The sequence below is a fragment of the Eriocheir sinensis genome, chromosome 16, assembly GCF_024679095.1.
Source record: "Eriocheir sinensis breed Jianghai 21 chromosome 16, ASM2467909v1, whole genome shotgun sequence".
Lineage (NCBI taxonomy): Eukaryota > Metazoa > Arthropoda > Malacostraca > Decapoda > Varunidae > Eriocheir > Eriocheir sinensis.
In genome coordinates, this window is record NC_066524.1 from 7,728,457 (window position 1) to 7,740,013 (window position 11,557).

Consider the following 11,557-nt stretch of genomic DNA (forward strand, 5'->3'; position numbering starts at 1 on the left):
TGGAGTCATCAGCGTATGAGTGGATAGGACAGTGTGTTATGGAAAGAAGATCATTGATGACTAACAGGAAGAGAATGGGTGATAGGACAGAGCCCTGTGGAACACCACTGTTGATAGGTTTAGGGGAAGAACAGTGACCGTCTACCACAGCAGAGATAGAACGGCCGGAAATGAAACTGGAAATATAGGAACAAAGAGAAGGATAGAAACCGTAAGAGGGCAATTCAGAAAGCAAATAGTTGTGCCAGACTCTATCGAAAGCTGTAGATATGTCTAGCGCAACTGAGAAAGTTTCACCGAATCTTTCTCAGAGTTTCTGAAAGAGGCAAACTAGGTTAAACAAGGTCAAATTGGGTTAAAATTTTCTCACATATTACGCTAGTATGTTTGTCTGTGAGCATGGATTTGTGTTTATGTGTGTGTGTGTGTGTGTGTGTGTGTGTGTGTGTGTGTGTGTGTGTGTTGAACATGAAACTCAAAGAAAAAATGAAACATAAGATTTGCTACAAAAATAATTGCAGATCATAACATACATAAATTAACTAGTACCGTTTCACTGAAACAACACAGTTTCGGTATCAAGTTATGCCGAGCCAATATTGCAGATAAGTGTAGCAATTTCTTTACTGCAAATACCTGCCAAGTTCAATCATTATCACTCGTTTTGAGTTTAATTCATTCCGTAAAAAATGTGATGCGACTCCCAGCGCAGAAACACGTAATTACATACTTCATATTGGCAGTCGCAAAGGAACATCATCTGGTACACATACGATGCCTATAGCGACACTACTTGGTGCGTTTGAAATCTGCAGGTTTTGCATCTTTCAACATCGTGGTTGCCAAAGTCAGTGGGAGCAGAGAGGGTGGTTTGAAAGTATGGCCAATTAATGCAGAACTCAGCGATTATTCACCTGGAAGGCATCATTGGTAGGTTGAAGGCAAATCATGTCTCCTTTGGATTTCCCAAAGAGATGGGGTCTCAGTGCATCCTAATTAGCACCAAATCATTTCCTTCATACAGAGACAGCATGTATTGCTTAGATCCAGTTGCTACATCTTCCTGAACATCTACGCTTTCTTTGGGGTTGCTGTAATTGCACATAGGTAGTATGTCTGCCAGCTGACCAAGAGCAGTTTTGTAGGTCCGCTTTTTCTCTTTGTAGGATAGTTTACTGTGTCGCATCCAACCACTATGCAGGTGCTCAGTAGCATGGATACAAGATCTTCAGCTTCAACGTCATCTTAAATGCCACGACTTCAGTGACTGCATGAACAGGTAGGTAAATAGCCATCTTCTTGACCCACAGCTCTTGCAGGCTATCCAGGTGCGATATGTAGTATATGCACATCATGAACATACATGTGTCGTTTTTTTTCTTTTTTTTCACCACCACCAAATTCCGTTTTTGTAACATTTGTAATTGATTTGCATTGTGGGCTAATATCCTTGTATCTGTCTCCTCATGCTTCTCGCAGAATAGTTCTGAAAATTCAACCTGACAATTTGCTGACAACAAGAAAGTGTGACCAGGGTCAAGGAATATAGCGCCCACAACAACTGTGCATCCTGCTGGAAATGACTTGTTTTGAGCTACCCATACTTTTTCAGTGTAGTTCATCAGGTTTACTTTATTCAGTAGCTTGTGCATGAGGCTTTTATTTCGGGTTTGGCAAGATTATCGTATTGTTAATACCCCTTCATCTTGCTTTGTCAGGGCTTCATCCTAGTGCATGGAAGTTGCTGCTCCCAAGATATTGGTGACTCTTGACGGATGTAATGACACCTATCACCATTGCAAGAAAACTTTCGGATAGTGACAATCTGTCAAGTTCCGTGAATGAGTTATTATGAGATCTAGATTACAGTCAAATAGTCCTTTATGCATGGCATAACCTTGGTTAAGGGATGGGTCTGGCTGAAACAGTGAGACAGGAAAATTTATTTACTCAGACTGAATATCTCTACTCTCTTGTTTCCATCCTAGTCCTGCTCGCCATTCAGGTATCGGACAAAAGCAGTCACTTTCTCCTAGACCCTCTTGTTTTTTTAAGGGATACATAATGTACATTACTAACCGAAATGTCTTCCCTCGTCAAAACAGTCTGAGCCAACTTTTAGCGAAAGTGCAATAGGTCTCCCACAGACTCATTGCCTTTGTTATGATTTGATGTAAGTTGGTCTCATTTGATCTCACTTGATATTATATGACAAAAAATTTTAACCTGAATATTGCTTGTGATCTTTCGGCCTCCCATTTAGTCATCTAAAATGGAATAAGAAGTGAATTTCACCCATATAAAAAAAACATTTCGTTCGGCGTAAGTGCACCCCCAAAAATATGTCGAATTAGAGGAGTTCTGGCCCTCGAAAATAAATGCCAGATTATCTGGAAAGCATAATTTGGTACAGAAAAGTGGGTCTACTATAAAAAAAATTGCTTATCCCAGTGTAATTTTAAACAAAGTTATGAATATTGAGAACATTATTCTTCAATAATCTTTGACACAGATGCGGTATTATGATAAATGAAATTATGAAACTTCGGTTGCACAAGAGCCTGAATCTACGACCTGTTATTCGTTGTTTTTTGGTCTTCAAAAACTTCTGTACTATCAATTTTAGGCACTTGATACACTAAAGCAATTAATAAATCACGAACACAGACTTTACTTGTTCATTATGTATTTATACCTTGGAGATACCTTTATACGACTTGGCATTCCAAACCAAAACAAACCTTCTTCTTCTTTTGACCAGTATCGCTTTTCATCGGCTCATCACCATCACTTCTTCTGGGACTAACTCGCCTCTCGTAGTTGCTACATTCTACAATTAGGTATTCCACTGTTTCTTTCTCCCCAGTGTCCTAGATAGCTACAGCCCTTTGTGTTGGTAAGTCTTGGTGAGAGGGAGTTCGGCCCCTCAGCGGCTCCTTTCGGTACTGTGCAGGTTTCGGCCTTTTAAATATCTCTTTACCACGAGTTCTACTGATTAGATTCTGTTCGGTACTTTCCAGATTAAACATTAGTCTTCGTGGAATATATTAGAAAAATGGTTCAAGCTATACATGCGGCAGGAGATTAGAAAACAAAAATACGAGAATGATGTAAGCTGAGGTGCGAGTATTTAGCTTGTAATAACTGAATAGTAGAGTGTTTCTCACCACTTCACCTGAAAAATGTTAGCATAAACACTTGGGATCAATGTCTTGTAGACTATTGGCACAGTGCATCATGATTCATCACGTGAGAAATTTTAAAATGTGCGAGTCCTCAGGGCTTCAACAGGAGGTGACTCAGTTTTAGTTAAAGTAGCTAGCGATCACTGGCGATTTTGGGGGGACAGAACTCTTCTAATTGGAAGTTTGATCTCCTTTGACCTAACATGCCATCACCATAGCAATAAAATGGTCACTAAATGTGTTTGTTAATCATATGATCCAACTGCGCAATATATAGACGAATTGAAATGTGTTGTTGATACATACAAAATGTGACTACTACACTATATTATGACACATGACATGAACTCAGAGATCGACCTTTGACATCAGCAACAGTCTCAGAACCCATTAATATAGCAAGCTTGATTACCTATAGATTGACGCTAAGTCGGTTGCTCTACGTTATTTAATTTAGAGACGGCGATTATTTTTTTCCAGAAAATATTTATACAAGCTTGCGACAATTTTTGTTAGAAAAGTTTTTGGCAGAGCAAATGCCATTAATAACCATATGAATAGGAAAAAATAATAAGATGTCATGTCAGGTTCCTCAAATTTTGGTGACTTTAACTGATTACAGAGCGAAAATCGTGAATGTTCCAAAGTTTGATGTAGAGAAAGTTATAGTAACACCTCTTTAGGTTGTTCCCTGAATTGATGTTCAATATATCAGATCCCCTCTCTAGATTGGACTCTTAGAGTGGAAATTTTTTCCTTAGAGAGCATGCTGAACTACTTGTTAAGGTTAAGGCAATAGGAAAACTGAAGCAAAGTACACGGGATGGAATTCGATAGTCATGCAGCACTCCACCCTTTGTATCTCACCGGGAATGGCTTACGCTCATTCCGTCAGGTGTGTACCTACCTACTCCCTCTATAAAACATTGTAATGTTACCTGGGAAACTCGATCGCTGAGGAGTATTAACGAAAATTCCTCATGTTGGGTCGCCATGACAGCGTTGATGAGGCTGACGTCCAAGTGATGTTCTGCTTTGACTGAAAAGGTAAAATTCCTGTAATAATGATAGAGAAACAAGTAAAGAGATCGGCAGACACGCAAACATACATTGATCAAAGAACACCATACCTCCCCCCCTCCACACACACACAGAGACACGGAAGGCTTTACTACCTGTCCCTGTCCCTGGAAATTTGGCCAACCTATGATACGACATGACACACTGCACTTTGCCAGACCCCCTCCAATGGGCCTGAATTTAATCCCCAGCCGGGTGGGCTTTCCCTGTCGTAGTTGTCGCTGATTGGTTGCTGGTATCCGGTCGCTCCACCCCTCCCGCTATCTTTTATTCGTGTTGAAGGTTGGGTGTGGCCTGCTATTCCTCTTATTGCCATTGTTAGGGCTTGTAAATCGTTTGATTGTATGTTAATGTTTGGGTTGAATTACTTTATGTAATATGCTTCCATGATTGCAACTGGGCGCTCATCGAAAACTTATGTTCTTTCTTCCAGGGTGTTTATTATTATATTGGTGCCGTGTTCTTTTAGTTTTTTTTTTATTTAATGTTCCAGAGGGCAATTGAAATGTTTGGCATGGAGAGAACCTCGTCATAGTCATGTAGATGTAAGTGGTGGGGAGGAATTTCCATTTTATTAATTTGTAGGTGAACCTACAGATGACATAGGACTTTTGAATGGTCTCTTTTTTTTCTGGTCGGATCTGATTTTGAGTATCTGGGTAGGGGCAAGCTCGGCTGGGGATTAAACAGAGGCCTGCAGCGCCCCGGTTACAGTAGGAGGACTTCTTGAACAATTATTTTTCATTGGTATTAAATACTGCCAGTTCTGCCACGACTGCCACCAATATCAGCGATGACAGTCGCATTAACGACGATCCCACTCAGACATTGTTCACCTTTGAAATCATTTCCGATGAAGTCCTTAATACTCTCCAAACCAATAAAACAAATACAAGTCCAGAACCAGACAATGTATATCCTAAGCTACTTAAAGAAACTAAAAGCGAATTACTCTCATTTCTCACAACCGTATTCAACATCTCTATGCGACAAGGCATCGTCCCTTCGGATTGGAAAATGGCTAACGTAACCGATTTTTAAGTTGACGAAAAAGCACTGGGTGATTACAGGCGCATTAGTCTAATTTTAGTAGTAGATAAGCTACTCGAGGGCATATTTAGAGATAATATTGTGAGTAACCTTAAAACTATCTCCCTAATGCGAAGCATAGGCCCGGTGGCGCGCGGTTTCACTCACTTGACCTGGATCTTGGTTTTGGCCCAGAAGACCTTCAGCCCCAGAGCCTTCGCCTCTTCATTCAGCTCTTCGAAAGCCATCACCAGGACCTCCAGCGATTCCGCGATAAGTACAGCATCATCAGCAAAAACAAAATCAGTGGCTTTGGTGTCGTCAACAGATGCTATGCAACGACTTTGATCAGCAACGCAGCTTAAAACCCAGTCCACAACGTCAACAATGCCACGAAGTGATAGGACGAATTTGCATCAACAACAGATTTGAACACTTTGCCAGGCACACTGATAAGTCTAATACGATATTAGGACAAGTGCCAGTTGGACAAATGCCCCCGGAAAACTGCCTACAGGACAATTACCCTGGTAGGACAATTGTCCCTAAAAATAATTCTTCCCGCAAAAGATCACCCAATTCACTGAACAAATGGTTCGAGCAACACCAACCACATTCATCTGTCACTATGTGGCGCATGTTCCAGATCAGCTTTTGGCATTTTGATATTTAAATATGATGTTTGCTGTCTCACTCAAATAATTATCGACTGACAGAAAATTCGAAACTATCTAGGTGGCTCTGGTTCGACACGTCAGGTGCGTTGACAACTGGCGCGAAGCCAGCTGACGCCAGTGACGTGTTGGCGACGGCTGGCTAGTCAACCCATACATTTCTTACCAATAAGGCGCATCGTGTTAAACCATACAGATTGTTTGGTGTGGGAGGGGAAAATTATTTTTTTCATTTTTTACAGCAAGGGAGCCAGCTCAATGGCACTAAAAAAAGATGTAACAAAAAAGCCCGTCAGTCGCTGCTCCAACAAAAACAAATTGTAATAGGCCAAAAGAGAGGTCATTTTCAGGAGAACAGGTTTCTTGTCACTCGTCTATTGAAAGATGTCAAGGCATAGGCAGGAGGAAGTACAGAGTTGTTCCATAGTTTACCACCCGAAGGGATAAAAGAATGAAGATGCTGGTTAACACTTGCATGGGGGTTTGGACACTATAGGGGTGAACAAGAGTAGAAAGTCGAGTGCAGCGGGGCCTCGGGTGGGGGAAGGCATGCAGTTAACAAGTTCAGAAGAGCAGTCAGCTTGAAAATATCGGAAGAAAATAGAGGCTAATATTGCGGTGGAATTTAAGAGGTAGAAGACTGTCAGTGAGAGAAGGGGAGTTGATGAGACGAGGAGCCTTAGACTTTACCCTGTCCAAGAGAGCAGTGAATGTGAAGCGCTCCCCCACACGTGACTTGCATACTCCATACGAGGGCAGACAAGGTCCCTGTACAATGGACAGTAAATGTGCGGGAAAAGAACTGGCGGAGGCAATACAAAACGCCCAACATCGAGGAGGCTGATTTAATAAGAGAGATGTGAGGTTTCCAGTTAAGATTTTGAGTTAAGTACAAACCGAGGATGTTTAGTGTAGTAGAATGTGATAGTTGAGTGTTGTCAAAGAATAGAGGATAGGTGTTTGGAAGATTGTGTCGAATTGATAGGAAGTTGAGGTTCTTTCTGCCCCAATCAGAAATGATAGCAAGGTCTGAGGTTAAGCGTTCTGCAGCCCCTAGTCTGGAGTCTTGTAATTCATGTTGGGAGGGTCTTCTGTTGAAAGAAGTTAAATAATGCAGAGTAGAGTCATCAGCAGTACGAATGCATAGGACAGTTTGTTATGGAAAGGAGATCATTAATGAGTAAGAGGAAGAGAGTGGGAAATAGGATGAGACACCACTGTTGATAGGTTTAGGGGAAAAACAATGACCGTCTACCACAACAAAGATAGAACGGCCGGAAAGGAAACTGGAGATAAAGTTAGAGAGAGGGATAAAATCCGTAGGAGGGTAGATTAGAAAGCAAAGACTTGTGCCAGACTCTATCGAAGGCATTCGATAAGTCTATGGCAACAGAGAATGTTTTACTGGAACGGCTAAGAGAAGATGACCAAGAGTCTGCTAATAAAGCAAGAAGATCACCGGTAGAACGCTCCTTGCGGAACCCATACTGGCGATCAGAATGAAGGTCTGAAGTGGATAGATGCTTATGCTTCTTACGGTTAAGGATTGCTTCAAAAGCTTTAGATGAACAAGAAAGTAAAGCTATAGGACGGCAGTTTGAGGGTTTGCAACGCTAACCCTTTTTATGCACAGACTGTATGTAGGCGTACTTCCAGCAGGAAGCAAAGGTAGATGTTGACAGGCACAGGCAAACAAATTTGACTAGGCACTGAAGCAGTTTTAAGGGCAATAAGAGGCACTCCATCTGGCTCATAAGCCTTCTGAGGATTGAGGCCAGAGAAGGCATATAAAACATCATTTATAAGAATCTTAATAACAGGCATAGTGGAGTCAGATGGGGGATGAGTAGGACGAATATGCCCAGAATCGCCCAGAGGCGGTGCTGCCGTCAGAATTAAGAAGAGGAAGGAAATATGAAGAAGTGAAATTGGAGGAGATAATTTTTGGCAAGGTGCCAGAAGTCTCTGTAAGAATTAGAGAAAGCAAGGTTGCAGCATTTTCTATTGATAAATGAGTTTTTAGCTAGTCGGAGAATATATTTGGCACGATTCCGAGAGGAAATGTAAAGATCATGATAAGCACGAGTGCGAAGACGCTAGTATCTTTTGTGAGCTGTCTCTCTATCTCTGATTGCACGATAACAGGCCTGATTGAACCAAAACTTTTTAGCATGGGGGTAGAGAAAGAACGTGGAATGTGTGCCTCCATTGCAGAGACAATCATCTCTGTGAGGTGCTGGGCACACACAGAGGGGTCTCTCTCCTGGAGGCAGTAATCGTTTCACGGGAAATCGGAAAAGTACATCCTCAGGTCGTTCCATCGAGCTGAAGCGAGATGCCAGAAGCATCGCCTCTTTGGTGGGTCATGAGGATGTACAGAAGCGATAGGAGAGAATACTGAAATAAGGTGATCGGAGGAGCCCAACGGAGAGAACAGTTTAACCGAGTAAGCTGAAGGGTTAAAGGTTAGGAAAAGGTCAAGAATGTTGGGCGTGTCTCCAACGCGGTCGGGAATACGTGTAGAGTGTTGAACCAACTACTGTAGACCATTGAGGATTGATTTATGATGTTATATATATATATATATATATATATATATATATATATATATATATATATATATATATATATATATATATATATATATATATATGTGTGTGTGTGTGTGTGTGTGTGTGTGTGTGAAGCAGAAATATCTGGCCAATGATGGTGTTGTTTCTTACGAATGTGAAACAAAATGTCACAGTAACTGCAAAACAAAGATAAAAGTTAGCAGCTTACATTATCATTCGCACGCTTCTGATATTAATCGTCCCGAGTTGTTGAAATCAATCAATCAATGGGGGCATACACCTCGCCCACCCTACGACGCCAAGTCCGAGGGACCCTCCGGGCGAGTCTCCATGCAGACCCCCTTCCCATCCTGAGTATATCCTGGCATGATATATCGACTTGCTCAAGGCACGAACTCTGTGGGTGTCCCTTTGGCTTCCTCCACTCAGGATTGTTTCTTACAGAGACAACCAGATGAGCAGACAACCAGATGATCACCTTCAGGGTAACGTGCCACGTGCCCGTATAGCCGGAGTTGGCGTTGACGGACTATACAGGTAATATATGTCGAATCAGTCTCACGGAGTAGTCGCCGGTTTGACACAAGTAATTCCAGCAAAAAAAACATGATTCTGCGTTGACATTTATTTCCAAAGGCACCAGTCCGCCTCTCCAATTCCCCATTTAGTGTCCATGTTTCGCAGCCACCAAGTAAAACACGGGGCACAAGGGACTTGAAGATCCGGATCTTTGTCCTTTTGCATACCCTGTCGAAGGGGAGTCACCTTGTTGTGGTGACGGGGCTTGATGTCCGCTGACCTCGTGGACCAAATGCTCCCCCCCTCATCACTAGAAGAGGAGGCCTTCCGGTGATGTTGCCTCCCCATGTGTTTGCCGTGCGTGGCGTCCCGTATACTCCCCGTTCCCTCTCAGTTGAGTCCACCGCGGGGCGGGATGTATAGTTCCGCTCGGTGGGCAACACGCTCCTTTGGTGGGAGGGTTGAGGTAAGACGGGTGGTTCAGTGTGGCCCCACTGAATCAACTCGCTGCTCATGCTTTGGCGAGGATCAAGCGGTCACTGCAGGGTGGGCGATCGAAAGGGTCCCGTGGCCGCCGTTAAACGCCTGGCAGTGGCTGCGTATATTTCCCCATTACCCCTGGCGCTGCTGGGTGCGGTCTGGCCCCAACATCCAGCCTCCCATTGTTGGGCTCCGTGGTGGTTGGGGTATGGGGAAGTGAAAGGTAAATATAGTGTTTGGGTAATAATACTTTACGCCGGCCGCGTATTTTTTTTCCTGACTACTTCCGTCCTTTTCGTGATGCGGCAGAGCTGCACTGCTGGACGTTTGCCAACGTCGCCAAGAGGCGCCGGGTGAGCCCGCCTTTTCAATGAAAGTTCTCTGAAATACGCACGAATTAATATAGTGCGGTTTTTTTTTTTTTTTTAATACTGAGAGCTGTTTCTATTTAGCACAATTCCTCTAGGGCGAAAAATATATCATGTGGAAAGTAAAGGGACCTCGTATCCCTACCTTGTAATGTTTACAAACGCTTACCGTCATGACAGCTTGTTTTTACATGTTTTACACGAGGCAGTATTAAAGGAGAAATAAATCAAGATGGAACATGACTTGAAGAATCTGCAGTGGAGAAAGTGCTCAAAATTTAGTTGCCATGCATTGGGATTAGGAGTACACTGATGCAGGCTATAAGAGGAGACATAGGATGGAGTGCCTTCAGGGAAGGAATAGTTACAGGTAAATTGAGTTTCACTAGTTATGATAGGTAGGCGAAGAAAATACTTGAGAGGAGATATAGGTCCACCTTGATGTAGGAGACATAAAGATGGAAGAGAAGACAAAACTTGACAGGAATGTGATGAGATAGAGATCATAAGTATTAAAAAGAAAATAAAGACAATGGCTATGCTTCACATCAGGTCCAAAAAAATCTCAAGATACAAGCTGCTGGGGTTTCATCTTGAGAAACTGAGGGGCCAGGTGTGTGTTCAGGAGAATGCAGTGGCAGTCTCAAGTCAGTTTTAGGAGCTTGGTACTTTGGAGGACCCTGGAGAGTTATGGGATACTTTGAAACGTGAAACTCAAAGCTGCCAAGGAGAACATCGAAGAGCGGCCAAAGTCTAGGAGTCGTGCTGCAAGGCTGGCTGGGGACTGAGCGATACAGGACTATGTCACGAAAGACTATAACCTTTCTGAAGAGGAATAAGGAGAGGTACGTCAAGAGATCTAAATAAAAACGACTTTAGGCCTGCCTTTCGAGCCCTAGAGACACTATTTCAAATCCACATCTCAGATGAGTATTATCTGAACGGCTGATGGGCAGATAATATCAGATGCGAATGGTTACCGAGCTCTTTAGGCTGAGTTGCACATGGTAGAGCCCCCAAGCGGACAGCTCCCTCTGGCTGGGTTGCAGATGGCAGCTGCTGATCCACCAAAAGGACGAAGCTCCACCTTCTCTTGCAGAAGTGAAAGAGACTGTGAGGAAGCTGAAGGGTGAAAAGACAGCTGGGATTAATAATATCAGCGCAAAGATGTTGAAGGCTGTGGGTGAAGCCATGATGCAGTGTTGTATGCAGTGCGGTCTGCCGAATGGCAGTCCAGTGCCCTTCCTCTTGACTGGAAAAGAGGGTTGGTTGTCCCTATCTGGAAAGGGAAAGGGGACCGACAGGACTGCAATAATTACTGTGGTATTTTCTGCTCAGAGTGCAAAGTAAAGTGCTCACTCATCTCATGCTGATGCACATTCGATCTCATCCGCTAAACTTTCAGAGACCTGAGCAATTCGGGTTCACACCCGGCAAGTCAACAATTGACTGGATCCTAGTACTTCGCGTTCTCGTGGACTGCAGATATGAGCTTCGACAAGGGCTGCTCGCAGCCGATGTCAGTTACAAGAAGGTTTTTGATTCAGTGCATGGTGAGACACTCTGGGATATTCTACGGATCCATGGAATTCCTCTAATGATCATCGACCTGATGACTGGCCTTTACTCTGGGCCAGAGAGTGCTGTGA